Genomic DNA, 15,130 nt, shown 5'->3' with positions numbered 1-15,130 from the left:
GCCTTCCTCAGTGATCAATGCAAAAAAATAGAGGAAAACAGCAGAATGGGAAACACTAGAGATCTCTTCAAGAAAATTAGGGATACCAAAGGAATATTTCTTGCAAAGATGGGCACAATAAAGGACAGATGTGGTATGGACCTAACAGAAGCTGAAGATATTAAAATAAGGTGGCGATAATACACAGAAGAATTATACAAAAAAAGATCTTTATGACTCAGATAACCATGATGGTGTTATCATTCACCTAGAGCCATACATCCTGAAATGCAAAGTCAAGTGGGCCTTAGGAAGCATCACCACGAATAAAGCTAGTGGAGGTGATGGAATTCCAGTTGAGCTCTTTCACCTCCTAAAAGATGATGCTGTGAAAGTGCTACACTCAGAATGCCAGCAAATTTGGAAAACTCAGCAGAGGCCACAGGGCTGGAAAATGTCAGTTTTCATTCCAGTCCCAAAGAAAGGCAATGCCAAAGAATGTTCAAACTACTGCACAATTGCACTCATCTCACACACTAGAAAGTAATGCTCAAAAGTCTCCAAGCCAAGCTTCAGCAGTACCTGAACTATGAATTTCCAGATGTCCAAGCTAAATTTAGAAAAAGCTAAGGAACCAGAGATCAAATTACCAACATCTGTTGGATCATCATAAAACAAGAGAGTTCCAAAAAACATCTTCTGCCTTATTGAATGCACCAAAGCCTTTGACTGTGTGAATCACAACAAACTGTGGAAAATTCTTAAAGAGATGGGAATACCAGACTACCTTCCTTGCCTCCTGAGAAGTCTGTATGCAGGTCAAGAAGCAACACTTAAAACTGGACATGGAACAACAGACTTGTTCCAAATTGGGAAAGGACTATGTCAAAGCTCTATATTGTCTCCTTGCTTATTTAACTTATATGCAGAGTACATCATGCAAAATGCCAGGCTGGGTGAAACACAAGCTGGAATCAAGATTACCTGGAGAAATATCAATAACCTCAGATATGCAGATGGCACCACCCTTATGCCAGAAAAGAGAAGAAGAATTAAAGAGCCTCTTGATGAAAGTGAAAGAGGAGAATGAAAGACTGGCTTCAAACTCAACATTCAAAAAAACAAAGATCATAGCATCTACATCACTTCATGGCAAATAGATGAGTAGCTATGGAAACAGTGACAGACTTTATTATGGGGGGCTCCAAAATCACTGCAGATGCTGACTGCAGCCTTGAAATTAAATAAACGCTTGCTTCTGGGAAGAAAAACTGTGACCAACCTGAATAGATTCTTTTGAAGACTCTTGAGAGTCTATAGAAGACTCTTGAGAGTCCCTTGGACTGCAAGGAGATCCAACCAGTCAACCCTAACGGAAATCAGTTCTGAATATTCATTGGAAGGACTGATGTTGAAGCTGAAACTCCAATACTTTGGCCACCTGATGCAAAGAACTGACTCATTGGAAAAGACCTTGATGCTGGGAAAGATTGAAATCAGGAGAAGAAGGGGACAACAGAGAATGAGATGGTTGGATGGAATCACCGACTCAATGGACATGAGTTTGAGCAAGTTGCAGAAGTGGTGGTGCACAGGACACCTGGTGTACTGGAGTCCATGGGGTTGCAAAGAGTTGGACATGATTGAATGACTGAATTGAACCGAAAGTTTTGCCAATTTTGTTTATATCTTCAAAAAACAAGTTCTTAATTTCATTAAACATTTACATTAATTTTTAGCCTCTATTTAATTTGTTTCTGCTCTGATACTTGTTGTGTCCTTTCTGCTGTTTGGGATTAGTATGTTCTTTTCATAGGTCCTTTAGGTGTAAAGATAAGTTTTTTATTTGGCATCATTTTTGGTGTTATTAATGCAGATATTTATTACTGTAATCTCTCTTAGGATACTCTTTAATGTATACCTTAACTTTTGGTATATTGTGTTTCTATTTTGTTTATGTTTTTTTTTTTTCCATTTTGGTTGTTTCTAGATATTTTTAAAATTTCCTTTTGACTTTTTTTAAATTTTTAAAAATTTTTTTTATTTTTTTAAATTTTAAAATCTTTAATTCTTACATGCATTCCCAAGCATGAACCCCCCTCCCACCTCCCTCCCCATAACATCTCTCTGGGTCATCCCCATGCACCAGCCCCAAGCATGCTGTATCCTGCGTCAGACATAGACTGGCGATTCAATTCTTACATGATAGTATACATGTTTCAATGCCATTCTCCCAAATCATCCCACCCTGTCCCTCTCCCTCTGAGTCCAAAAGTCCGTTATACACACTGTGTCTTTTTTCCTGTCTTGCATACAGGGTCGTCATTGCCAGCTTCCTAAATTCCATATATGTGTTAGTATACTGTATTGGTGTTTTTCTTTCTGGCTTACTTCACTCTGTATAATCGGCTCCAGTTTCATCCATCTCATCAGAACTGATTCAAATGAATTCTTTTTAACAGCTGAGTAATACTCCATTGTGTATATGTACCACAGCTTTCTTATCCATTCATCTGCTGATGGACATCTAGGTTGTTTCTATGTCCTGGCTATTATAAAGTGCTGCGATGAACATTGGGGTACATGTGTCTCTTTCAATTCTGGTTTCCTCGGTGTGTATGCCCAGCAGTGGGATTGCTGGGTCATATGGCAGTTCTATTTGCAATTTTTTAAGGAATCTCCACACTGTTCTCCATAGTGGCTGTACTAGTTTGCATTCCCACCAACAGTGTAGGAGGGTTCCCTTTTCTCCACACCCTCTCCAGCATTTATTGCTTGCAGATTTTTGGATCGCAGCCATTCTGACTGGTGTGAAGTGGTACCTCATTGTGGTTTTGATTTGCATTTCTCTAATAATGAGTGATGTTGAGCATCTTTTCATGTGTTTGTTAGCCATCCGTATGTCTTCTTTGGAGAAATGTCTATTTAGTTCTTTGGCCCAATTTTTGATTGGGTCGTTTATTTTTCTGGACTTGAGCTGCATAAGTTGCTTGTATATTTTTGAGATTAGTTGTTTGTCAGTTGCTTCATTTGCTATTATTTTCTCCCATTCAGAAGGCTGTCTTTTCACCTTGCTTATAGTTTCCTTTGTTGTGCAGAAGCTTTTAATTTTAATTAGATCCCATTTGTTTATTTTTGCTTTTATTTCCAGAATTCTGGGAGGTGGATCATAGAGGATCCTGCTGTGATTTATGTCTGAGAGTGTTTTGCCTATGTTCTCCTCTAGGAGTTTTATAGTTTCTGATCTTACATTTAGATCTTTAATCCATTTTGAGTTTATTTTTGTGTGGGGTGTTAGAAAGTGATCTAGTTTCATTCTTTTACAAGTGGTTGACCAGTTTTCCCAGCACCACTTGTTAAAGAGATTGTCTTTACTCCATTGTATATTCTTGCCTCCTTTGTCAAAGATAAGGTGTCCATATGTGAGTGGATTTATCTCTGGGCTTTCTATTTTGTTCCATTGATCTATATGTCTGTCTTTTGACTTTATCTTCGATCTTTTTTTTTTTTTTTTTTGAGGATTGTACTGTTTAATGTCTACATACTTGGGAATTTTCTAATTTTCCTTTTGCTATTTATTCTAGTGTCACACCAATGTTTTTGGGAAAGATACATGATATTAATTCAATCTTCTTGAATTTCTTAAGATTTGTTTGTGACCTAACATATGATCTATCATAGAGAAAGTTCCATGTAAAGTTGAGACAAATTTGCATATTGCTGCTTTTGGATGCAGTACTCTATAATTGTAGGTTAGATCCGTTTGGTCTAAAGTTTAAAGTCCAGTGTTTCCTAATTGATTTTCTGTCTGGAATGTCCATTCATTGTTAAATATGGGTTATTGAAACCCCCTACTTTTACTACATTTATGTCTACATCTCCCTTCAGAAATGCTAATGTTTCTTCAAACAGTCTCTTCAATAAGTGGTGCTGGGAAAACTTGCCAGCTACAAATAAAAGAATGAAATTAGAACACTTCCCAACACCATACACAAAAGTAAACTCAAAATGGATTAAAGACTTAAATTTAAGGCTGGATACTATAAAACTTAGCAAAAAACATAGGCAGAACAGTCTTGGATGTAAACCGCAGCAAGATCCTTTCTGATCCACCTCCTAGAATAATAAAAATAAGCAAATGTGACCTAATGAATATTAAAAGCTTTTGTACAGCAAAGGAAACCCTAAACAAGATGAAAAGACAACCCTCAGAAAGGGAAAAAATATTTGCAAATGAAAAAACTGACAAGGGTTTAACCTCTGAAATACATAAACAGCCCATGGAACTGAATACCAAAAAATAAATGAACAAAAAATGGGTTAAAAAGGTATATAGACATTTCTCCAAAGAAGACTTACAAATGGTCAAGAGGTACATGAGAAGTGCTCAACATCACTAATTATTAGAGATATGCAAATCAAATATCACCTCACACATGTCACAAAGGCTATCATCAAAAAATCTGCAAATAATGAATGTTGGAAGGGTGTGGAGAAAGGGAACCCTCTTACAGGGGGTAGAAATGTTGATTAGTGCTGCCACTATAAAGAACAGTATGGAGCTTCCTTAAAAAACTAAAAACAGAACTCCCATATGATGCATCAATCCCGCTCTTGGGCATATACCCAGAGAAAACCATAATTCCAAGAGATACATATATCACAATATTTATTGCAGCACTATTTACAATCACCAGGACATGGAGGAAACCTAAATGTTCATTAACAGAGGAGTGAATATAGAAGATGTACCACATATATATGCATATATATGTATATATGTACAGTAGATATTACTCAGTCATATAAAGGAACAAAATTAGGTCATTTGTAGAGATGTGGATAGGACTATACCCTGTCACACAGACTGAAGTAAGTCAGAAAGAGTAAAAACAAATATCATATGTTAATGAATATATGTGAAATCTAGAAAAATGGTACAGATGAGCTTATTTGCAAAGCAGAAATAGAGACAGATGTAGAAAACAAACGTGTACACCAGGGAGGAAGGGAGGGTGGGATGAACTGGGAAACTGGAGCTGACATATATACATTTTGGGTGCTCAGTCACTCAGTCGTGTTCAACTCTTTGTGACTGCATGGACTGCATATACCCTGCTAGGCTCCTCTGTCTATGGAATTTTCCAGTCAAAGAATACTGGAGCGGGTTTCCATTTCCACTCCGTGGATCTTCCCGACCCAGGGATAAACCCAACATCTCTCACATCTGCTGCATTTGCAGGTGGATTCTTTACCACTGTGCCACCTGGGAAGCCCAATATAGATACACTATACACTGCTGCTGCTGCTGCTGCTAAGTCGCTTCAGTCGTGTCCAACTCTATGCGACTCCATAGACGGCAGCCCACCAGGCTCCCCCATCCCTGGGATTCTGCAGGCAAGAATGCTGGAGTGGGTTGCCATGTCCTTCTCCAATGTGGGCAAGTGAAAAGTGAAAGTGAAGTCGCTCAGTTGTGTCTGACTCTTAGCAACCCCATGGACTGCAACTATGTACAAAAAATAGATACCTAATGAGAACCTACTGTGCAGCGCAGGAAACGGCACTCAATGCTCTGTGGTGACCTAGGTGAGAAGGAAATTTAAAAAGGAGGGACTGTGTATATACTTATGAGGGATTCACTTTGCTGTATAGCAGAAACTAGCACAACGTTGTAAAGCAAAAGACAAATGTTATTGTTTCTTTAATACATTTAGATATCACAGTGTTGGATGCATATATATTTACAACTTTTATATTCTCTTGAATCGACTGCTTTATCATTATATAATGATCTTCTTTGTCTCTTGTTATAATGCTTATTTTAAAGTCTATTTTTCCTGATATTAATAGAGTTATACCTGTTTTCTTTTGGATTTCATTTGTATGAAAAATCATTTCCATGCCTACACTTTCAGGGTATGTGTCCTTAAAACTAAAGTGAGTTTCTTATAGGCAATATAATGTTGAATATTTTAAAAAGAATTTTATTCATCCACTTCATCATTTGCTTGGAGAATTTAATACATCTATGTTTAAAGCTTTTATTATTTATTATTTACCTATTTATCAAAAGATGATTATTTGCTATTACTATCTTGTTAATTATTTTATTTCTGTTTTATAGTTACTTTCTTTGTCTATGCTATCACTGTGGTTTGATGATTTTCTATAGTGATGTGCTTTGATTCTTTTATCTTTATCTTGTGTATGTCTAGTGTTGGCTTTTGCTTTGTGGTTACCATGAAATTTACATAAAACATTGTATTGTTACACTACTCTATTTTAATCCAATCACAACTTAACTTTTATTGCAAACAAAATCTTTACCCTTTTACTCCCCCCATTCCATGTTATGTTTTGATTTTATATTTGCATCATTTTATATTGTGTATTCATTAATAAACTATCATAGCTATTGTTACTTTCAATACTTTTATATTTAACCTGTTATAAGAGTTAAGTAATTACATACTACTGTCATGTTATTAACTTGAATTTGACCATTTACTTTCACTAGTGTATATTATATTTTCGAATGCTCATGTGTTATGATTTTGCCTTGAAGAGCTCGTTTTAGCATTTCTTATAAGGTGGCTATAGTGGTGATGAACTCCCACAGTTTTTGTTTGTCTGGGAAAATTTTATCTTGGATTTGTTTTTGAAAGTCAGATTTGCCAGATAAAATATGTTTGGTTGGCAACTTTTTCTTTCAGTTCTTTAAATCTGTTAGCCCACTCTCTCCTTGCCTGCAAGGTTTCTGTAGAGAAACTCATCAGTAGCCTTAGGGAGGTTCCCTTGTACATGCTGTTTCTTTTTCCTTGCTGCTTTCAAAATTCTCTATTTTTCTGATTTTTGCTAGTTTTATTATAATGTGTCTCTGTGAAGTCTTCCTTAGATTGAGTCTGCTTTGGACCTAGGAGCTTCAGTTGCCTAGACAACCATATCTCTCTCCAGATTTGGGAAGTTTCCAGCCATCATTTTTTAACATAATCTTTCTGTTCATTTCTATCTCCTCCTCACCTTTTGAGGTTTCTGTGATGTATATATAAAACTTGGATATATGTATACATATATCTAATTTTGATCCCTTGGTTGGGAAGATTGCCTGGAAAAGGAAATGGCTACCCATTCCAGTATTCTTGCCAGGAGAATTTCAGGGACAGAGAAGCCTGGTGGGATACAGTCCATGGGATCACAGAGTTGGACGCAACTGAGTAACTAACACTAAAACTCTTCTGTGATGGTCTATTTTATTTTTCATTGCTTACAGTGTTTGCTTCAGCTTTGGAATTTCTTTCTGCTGATATTTTAAGATTTCTGTCTCTTTGTTCAACCTCTCATCTTGTTCATGTATTGTTTTCCTGATTTTATTGAGTCATCTGTGTTATCTTATAGCTCACAGATTTTCCTTAAAGCAATCAATTGAATATTTCCTCAGGCAGTTAGTAGATCTCCATTTCTTTGAGGTCAGTTATTGTAAAGTTATTTTGTTCCTTTGATGATGTCATGTTTCTTTGACTCTTCATGTTCATTGGAGTCTTGCACTGTTGTCTTTGTGATTAAAGAAGCAGTCATGTCCTCCAGTCTTTACCAACTGGCTTTAGAAGAGAAATCCTTGCAACAGGCAGTTCACCTAGTGATTCTGAGGCTTTATTTGGCCTTATTGATGGATATGCCTGCTCCAACACTTCTTGTTCTCTCTTGGGCCTTCCCTTGATCCTGCAAAGTGAGAGTATTTTACAACTTCCAGTTTGTTTTCCCTTGGGCAGTGCCCCAAAATGTTCAAGTTTGTGAATCTTCTTCCAGTTTCACAGAGTTGGGAGGCTTTCTGTGTGTGTTAACCAGCTGCCTGGAAAACCTTACAAGCGCTGTCCTCAGGAGTGTGTGCTGGGACCTGATTATGGTAGAAGAGATGTGCAGAGCACTGAGGTGTGCAGAGCACTGAAGCGTTGTGAATGCATGTATGCCACTGTAGAGAAGATGTCCCCAGGAGCTTGTGGCCTGGCTCTTGGAAGCAATCCATGAGGAGACTGATAGAAAAGAATTGTGAATTGATGAGGAGCATCACTTTAATGAGTCCTGAACTCTGGTTGCTCTGCTCTAACTTCTCCTGATCCCTCAACTTTTCAGATCGCCTCAGTATTCTGAGTAGGGCAAGAAAGAATGGCATCTTTGTGCAGTGTGCTGCAACAGGCTCTCACTCAAATATTCTCATTTTTCCCCAAGGGAGAAATCATGGGCAGAGGGCTTCTCTTTTGGTACTGACCTAGGACACTTGGAGAAAGGACTGATGTGGGTAAAGTGAACTGCTTTCTTACCATACTCAAATCATCTGTCTCAGACTGTTTGCTCCAGTGATGCATTGGAACTTCTCCACTGGACTCTTGAACTCCCACAAAGACATTCTCATCTGTGAATGACTGTTAAAACTAATGCTCTTCTGAGGGGCAGGGAAGTGATGGTAGAAAACTGTTCTGTCATCTTGCTAATGTCCCATTCTTAATCCTTGTTATGACATTTGAAACTTTTGTCTAACAACTTTTAAAAAAGGAATATGTGTTTGGCTGCTTTTAGAAAACATTATCTTCATGATTACATTTAATGACAATGTAATATTACATTATATGAGTGCTCTATATCCATTTAAACTTTCTCTTATTGTTGATAATTTTGAAAGTTTCCAGTATTTTGATACTATAAACCATATTGCCATGATCAAACCTTTTGCACATTTCTAGCAACATTTTAAGATAAATCCCTTCTGAGTGAAACAGATGAAAATTTGTAATGATTTCTGTACGTAACACCAAATTATCAAATGTCATAAATGAATTTGTTTACTTTGTATACCAAATAACAATTGGTAAAAGTGAACAGTTCAATAAGCCATCTCCCACTGCAGTATTTGTTTCTAAAAACATTTTTCTATTGATTAATAAGTAGGATGTATCATGGTTTCTTTAAGAAATTTTACTTTTGGTCATTAGTAAGAACTATTTTTAATATGTATTGACTATATATCTTCAGTGTAGTAGAATGGTTAAGGAGACAGCCTGCCTCAAAGTGAGAGATGAGTTTGAGACCAAGCTCTGATATCACTGGTTATATTTCCTTTGACATGTTATTAACCTAAGTCAATATTTTCTTTTATGTATTACTTTGTTGAAAGTGAAAGTGTTAGTCACTCTGTGGTGTCTGACTCTTTGCAACCCTATGGACTATAGCCTGCCAGGCTCCTCTGTTGACAGAATTCTCTAGGCAAGAATTACTTTGTTCAGGCTGCTGTAACAGAGTACCACAAATTGGATGGCCTATAAGCAGAAAGTTATCTTTTCACAATTCTGAAGTTAGAGATTTGAAATCAAAACATCAGCAGTATTGATTCCTTTTGAAGGTTGTGGGGGAGATTCATTTGAGGCCTCTCTTCTGGATTATATATGGCTGTCTTCTCAATGTCTCTTCACATATTCTTTCTTCTATGTGTATCTACCTCTATAGCAAGCTTTTCTATTTTCTAATGCCACTGGACATATTGGATTAGGGCTCACATTAATGACTTCATTTTAACCTCGTTACCTTTCTAAGGACCCTAACTCCAGATAAGCTTACATTCCAAAGTACTGGGGTTAGCACTCCAGCATCTTTTGGAGGGGATGCAAGCAACTCATAACAGGAATAATATTATCTTATGATAAGCTCATTGTGAAGATTAATTGCTGGCATGTACTCAGCACAGAATGTGGCTGAGTAAAATCAATATCAATATCAGCTAGTATTATGAGTTAAGGTTCTTGCTCATAAGATCATTCCATTTTTCCACTAAGGTTATTTTTTTGAATTAATTTGTAAGAGACGTTTCCATATGAACAATTAAATTATAAATGTAAACATATTTTCCTCAGTTTTCAAGTTTTTCTAGTCTCAATTTATGCAATTCAAATGTATTTTATAAACAAATCTATTGTCCTCTTTTTGTGTGTGTGATTTCTGTCTGTCTCTTTTTTCCTTTTTTTCTTTTTACATTCAGGGAATGTTTTCCCCATAGTAGGATGAATTTTAAATGTGCATCTTTATTTTAATCTAATTAAGTATTTGATTTTCTTCTCCCATGCACATCTCCACGTACCTGTAAGATAATCCAAATCTTTGATTGTGGGTGATACCTGTGGTTATAATAAGAAAGTACTCCAATGATTAGATTAGGTAACGGGGCAAGATGAAAGTATTAATATCTTGAAGATGAAATTGGGATTTCTAATCAACTAAGTTAATCAGAAAGGAGATTATCCTGGATAAATTGGACACAAGTGAGCCCTTTGAAAGAGTGTGTAGAGGCCAGAGATGGAAGAAGTCAGAGAGATTCTAACAGGAAGAGACGCTGTTGTCCTTGAGTGAAAGGTCTGGTGTCTTGTGGAGAAGGTCACGTATCAGGAACCACAAGTGAGATCCAAGAGTGCAGACCTCAGTCCTACAGCTGCAAGGCATTGAATTCTATAACAACCAGTTAGCTTGGATGAGCACCATGAACATCAAATAAGGTAGCAGCCTGGGTTACAGTTATAGTACAGCTTCCTGAGATCCTGAACAGAGTAACCAATGTGTATACAGCCTTCACATTCAAAGAAACTTAGATGATACATTTGTGTTTTGTAAAGCCACCAAACTTGTGGTAATTTGTTACTTCATAATGGATAATTAATACTTCTTATCATATACTTTCAGCACTATTCATGGATTCCTAATAGACAACCAAAACCCCACATTGTGAATTTCTGAATATTTATATATCCTTGAGTCTCTAGGAAAAATCAATGTGTTTAAATTGCTTAACTTTATAATTATGACTTTATACATATATAAATCATATTATATGATTTAATCTGGTGATTCAAATTACACTCTTTTCTAAAATGTCTAGGCAATTTTCAACAGTTTGTTCAGTTCAGTTCAGTCACTCAGTCATGTCTGACTCTTTGTGACCTTATGAATCTCAGCACACCAGGCCTCCCTGTCCATCACCAACTCCCAGAGTTCACTCAAACTCACGTCCATTGAGTCGGTGATGCCGTCCAGCCATCTCATCCTCTGTCATCCCCTTCTCCTGCCCCCAATCCCTCCCAGCATCACGGTCTTTTCCAATGAGTCAGCTCTTTGCATGAGGTGGCCAAAGAATTGGAGTTTCAGCTTCAGCATCAGTCCTTCCAATGAACACCCAGGACTGATCTCTTTTAGGATGGACTGGTTGGACCTCCTTGCAGTCCAAGGGACTCTCAAGAGTCTTCTCTAACACCACAGTTCAAAAGCATCAATTCTTCAGCGCTCAGCTTTCTTCACAGTCCAACTCTTACATCCATACATGACCACTGGAAAAACCATAGCCTTGATATTAGGTATAGATAAAAGAGTGAATAAATTATTCTTAACAATAACAATAGCAGTAAGAAAATGAAAATGCAAGCCATGAGCAGGGAGAAATTATCCACAATATACATGGGAATAGTATTTACTAGCAGAAGTTAGTATAACATACAAAGACTTTTAAATGTTTTTACTAACAACCTTCCCCAGTGGTTCAGTGGTAAAATCTGCCTACAGTGCAGGCTACACAGGAAATGCAGGCTCAGTCCCTGGGTTGGGAAGATCGCCTGGAAAAGGAAATGGCAACCAACTCTAATATTCTTGCCTGAAGAATCCCATGGACAATGAGCCTGGTGGGCTATAATCTATAGGGTTTCAAAGAGTTGGAAACAACTGAAGCAACTTAGCATGCACTAAAAGGCTAACATCAATAGTTGCCTAGCTAACTGAACTTTGGATTCTCTGGTGGCTTAGATGGTAAAGAATGTGCCTGCAGTGCAGGAGACCCAGGTTCAATGCCTGGAACTTTTTCAATGATTTGAGAAAGAATCTAATTAAAATAATTAGCATAGTGCCTTATCTTTGATATCAAGTTCCTTTAAAAGCAGCTTTAAAAACTTTTGTAAAAAGTTGAGAAAAAAAATCAGGTGTGACTATTGTTGAGGTCTTTTAATGGACTGGAACCTGGTGGTCTGGAGTCGACCAATAAGAAAGTAAAGGTGAGAGAAAGAGGCTGATATTCCTTGGTTTTTGCAGAAAGCCAATAAAGTCCTTGACATGGGGCTTGCTCTGTTCGTGGAGGCCTCAGGCGCCCTCTCGATGGGTTGAAAGCACAGAGCGCCTTCTCGAGAGGGTCTTAGAAGCTTGGGCAGTAAAGTGAACTCAGAGAGCCTCTGCACTCCAAAGAAATAGCCTGAGAGAGAGAGAAAGAAAGAGAAAGAAAGACACGAGGACCAAAGCTCTGATGGAGCAAAGGTGTTTTATTCAACATTGTGTAGGTATTTATACTGTCATACAAGATAGCTATTTTCAGCAGAGATAAAATCAAAATTTACAAGTTATCAAGGAAACATCAGGTCATCCATATGAAAGAGAGAGGGTTGTAAATAATCACTTTTACCATATGGTTCATAAGAAGGAAGAGGATACTTATCATCATATAAAAAAACTAATGAAGGAAATGCCTGGATTCCTCAGCCCCTGGGAGAGGCTTGCCTCTCTTCTTCTGCTAAGTCGCTTCAGTTGTGTCCAACTCTGTGCAACCCCATAGACGGCAGCCTACCAGGCTCCTCCGTCCCTGGGATTCTCCAGGCAAGAACACTGAAGTGGATTGCCATTTCCTTCTCCAGCCTCTCTTCTTAATTCCTGAATATTCAGGAATTAATAAGGGACAGAGAATTTCTGACAGATCCAAAACAGCACACAGGAAACCTCCTGATAAATGCTTCCTGGCAGACGATGAAAACTTTGACACGAGTAAAGGAAGAAATGACCAGGGTCTCACCTTTACCAGGGACCTAGTGTTATTAAAATAACTCAGTCACACAACCTCTGACCATACAGACAAAAGAGAAACTGGCAAAGGAACTTATTGAAGCCAGGAGAAGATTGATATATTAGGAGAGATGGTTTTCTGGATTATGCAATAGCTTCCAGTAGGCCTCCAGTATACTCTCCTCCAATCAAGATCTCTTGCTGGTAAACTGCTGTTAAGAATTATATTTAGAATGTTATTTCCCAATTCATAGAAGTTTAACCACATCAAATGTATAGCAGAAAACCACAAAATTCTATAAAGCAAATATCCTTCAATTAAAAAATAAAGTGACAAAAAAAAGAAAAAAATTGTACACTTTTCTGCTACTTCTTTAAGATGTTCAGAATCTTTCTTCACCCTATCTTCTCAGGCACAGTTATGTTTCTCTTGAGTCAGACTATTCGTTTTATAGCCCATAACTGCATTATGATAATTTCTGTCTCCATTTCTTTTTTTCTGGCTATTTCTTAGCCATAAATTAAATTGAGTGTAATAAATATATTCACTGAGCTCCTCTTCTATAGAGGAAACTGTGAGAGAAGCTAAAATGAATTCAAATACTGTCTTCACTGCTGCAGAGTCTTTTACATGCTGGCTACTGAGAAGATGTACAAGATAAAGAATGAATAAAATAATAATGCTAATATAAATATCTTTCTACCTTTCCATCTGCTCCTTCACTTTGAAAAAGAGTTGTGAAGATTCATTTCCTCTCCAAAATCTTCTTTAGTTAATCTAATTCTAATTTAGTTATACTCTAATTTAGTTATTCTAATTAAAAAAATACATTTTATGCCTAAATACTGCCATTGAGCTCAAATAATTTATACAACGACAAACATTAAAATATTACCCATGGATGTAACTCAAGCAAGTGTAGGAGATGCTGTTTGTTTAAAAGTTCTTACCTTTTAACAAATGCAAACGATGAGTAATGGAAGTCAAATTGCTTTGCGTTTTTCAAATAGTTGTACTGTATTGGCAAAGAATTTTAAAGAAATTGAATTAATCTGTTAGCTTTAATTATAATTTGTTTTCAAGAAACCCAATGATATATACTCTAATTCCTAAAGATTTCTTTCTTCTATAACTTACATCCTATACCAACTACTTAAGTTGTGATCCAAGGGCCAGAACTAATTAGAAATGAAGACTATCAGGCCCTACTACAGGTCTGTGCAACCTGAGTGTGCCTTTTTAGGAGATCCTTGGTAATTAATAGGTACATAAAAAATTTAAGAAGGTCTATACCATGAAATTTGATGTGTTGGGAGTTATATCGCCTGTGTATAATTGTTTATTGTTTCCTACCTAGTTAACCTCTTAGCTGTCAGTCACAGAGAGTGTCACAATGCCTATGTGGCAATTGTTGACCTGGTACATAATAGGCTCTGAATAATTGCTTGTTTACTGATCATATTCAGACATTGCCAAGACGTTTATAATTCATAAAACTTGCCTTACTTGATATACAATGCTTGGCAACAATGGGAATTATAGTTATGAAACTCTATATCACAATAACCAGAAGAAATATTTAACATTGACACACTCATCTAACATACAATTCATTTTGAAAATTTTTCATTTTTCTATCAGTATTAGCTTCAAAAAAATCCAGAATCCAATTAAATTGAAAACACTGCCTTTAGTTGTAAAGTCTCCTTATTTAGAAGAGCTATCATCCCCTTTTTTAATGCCTTTCATGATGTTGGCATTAAAAAAATAACATTTCAGGCCAGTTTTATAGAATGCCCCTCAATTTGAATTTGATTAGTACCTTATTAGGACATTTGGATTAAATATTGGTTTGAAAATAACATTAAATATGTAGTGTCCTTCTCAGTGTATCACAGCAAGAAGCACACAATATTTGTGTGTTCTTTCTGTATTGAAAATATTTAATTTTGAAGGCTTTCCATTACAAAGATGTCCTTTTCACTTTTTAATTAACAAGTAATATATAAATATAAAAAATTTCAGACCTATGTGAAAATCTCATCCCCAATACTCATTCACTTAATGGTTTTAATATCAACTGATGAATCTTGTGTACATCATTTATTATTTCTGTGGCTTCTAATGGTAATTTTTGCGGTTTCTAAAGGTAATTTTTGCATGCTAGCCAGGTAATGCTAAAAATCCTTCAAGTTAAGCTTCAGCAATATGTGAAATGAGAACTTCCAGATGTATAAGCAGGATTTAGAAAAGGCAAAGGAACCAGGGATCAAATTGCCACATCTGATGGATCACAGA

This window comes from Capra hircus, chromosome 14 (genome assembly GCF_001704415.2).
Source record: "Capra hircus breed San Clemente chromosome 14, ASM170441v1, whole genome shotgun sequence".
In the NCBI taxonomy this organism is placed as follows: domain Eukaryota; kingdom Metazoa; phylum Chordata; class Mammalia; order Artiodactyla; family Bovidae; genus Capra; species Capra hircus.
The sequence above is the reverse complement of the archived record's forward strand: the minus strand, read 5'-3'. Positions refer to the sequence as shown.